Source organism: Sciurus vulgaris, assembly GCF_902686455.1.
Source record: "Sciurus vulgaris genome assembly, chromosome: 2".
Lineage (NCBI taxonomy): Eukaryota > Metazoa > Chordata > Mammalia > Rodentia > Sciuridae > Sciurus > Sciurus vulgaris.
The window spans coordinates 38,857,806-38,859,645 of record NC_136462.1 but is presented as its reverse complement, the minus strand read 5'-3'; positions in this window follow the sequence as shown (position 1 = coordinate 38,859,645).

The window sequence follows — 1,840 nt, the reverse complement described above, 5'->3', positions numbered from 1 at the left end:
TCATAGTATAAAAAGAATATAAAAATCCACTGATAAAGCTCTTTTCAGTGTTAATTTCTTTCTCAAAATAGCAAATATAATTACTATTCAGAGAAACAACTTCTTTGTCAGCATAGTTAATTTTGTTTATTTTCAGTCAAAGATTTTAATAAGTATTAACAATAATGGCATATTGAGTCTGATTCTCCATATACAGGATAGTCTCACTTTTCCTAGATTGTTTCAGACTATTCCCCAAGGGTTCAACCTTAAGATTGGTATTCAAAACTGAAATAGGAACAATCTGTCTGCGACTCTCACAGAATGACTTCTTCCAGGTTCAGTTCTCTTAGCCTTCCATACCAGACCTGGTAGTTTCCTATGCCAGCTTATTGTTTATCTACAATTTAAGTGTAACTAAAAGATTGAATTTTTAAGACTCAAATAAATGGGAAAAAATTTCCTGTAGCAATAGGTAATTGGAGAATTATTTTAAGCCAGGGCACTTTCAAAGAATTATAAAATAGCAGTATTTATAGAGATCTTAAATATAATCATTAGCTGAACTCCAGTTTGCTCAAAGGTCCTCAAATTACAGGGTGTTGCTTGTTCTACCTTCTTTCCCAGGCACCATTACCTCCTCAAAACAAGACACAACCTTTAGAAAGATTATGAGTGGGTAGAGACTAAGGATTGAGAAGGGTTTCTAGAAAACACAAGTTCTTTCTCTATAGTAATTCTGTGAAAATTTATTATTTTCAATCTACTTAGGCAAGCACATAGTTTTAGGCCTCATTTTATTCATCTTTTTATCTCTAGTTTAAATATTTTCAGATTGCAAATTTCAACTTTTGATCTTTTTGGTGCTTAGTACAGAAATAGGAGAGGTAGGCAGAGGATCTTTCTCTAACACAAGAGAAAAATGAAGTTATTATTTACAGAATTCTAGTTAAATAATGTGTCTCAAGTCACTTGTAACAAACACCGAGAGGGTTAGGGATGAAGCTCTGAGGTAACATCTGTGCTTTTAAGCATTAGGTTTGATCCTCAGCACCAAAAACGAAAAGAAAAACAAACAAAACACTGAGCTAGTAAATTACTCTGTGTTCCAGTTACTCTTCTGGGTACTGGGGATTCATTAGAGAGATCTGACATGTGTTTCTTCCACCATTTAATCTGTGTGAAATTCACGTTTTTGAATTTAAAAAAAATTTTTTTAAACACTCTAGTGTTAACAATCTGACAGATTTCCCTTGCTGAGAATCAATACTAATTTCTATGTAAGTAGTAGGCTTAGTGAACTTTGTTTAAACTGAATGTAAACATTTTTAAAAATCCATTGTAAAGGTACAATTAGGAAACTTACTGATGACCCAACCATGTGTGTGTTTGGTAGATTAACACCATATCTTTATTTTACTTATGAATTTATGTGGTGCTGAGGATGGAACCCAGTACCTTATGAGTGCTAGGCAAGTGCTCCACCACTGAGCCACAACTCCAGCCCCAACCATGTATATTTTGATTCATTTTCCATACATAAGATTATTCTACATATAGGATAAAAAGAAAAAAAGTTTTTCATCTCTTTTTACTTATACCAAGAACAATTTTCTATAACATTAAAAACCTTGTAAACCAATGTTATGGCTGTATAATAATTCAACATATGCATGTTCTATAATTTACATGATCATTCTCTGATTGTTAGATATTTAAGTCATTTCTTTTTATTGTTGCTAACATAAATAAAACCTGCATTTTCTATTATTTCCTTAGGGTCCAGCCCATAAAAAGTAATATTAAATGAAAGGTATGGTCATATTTAAGAAAAAAAATTGTCACTTAGCCTTCAGAAGGA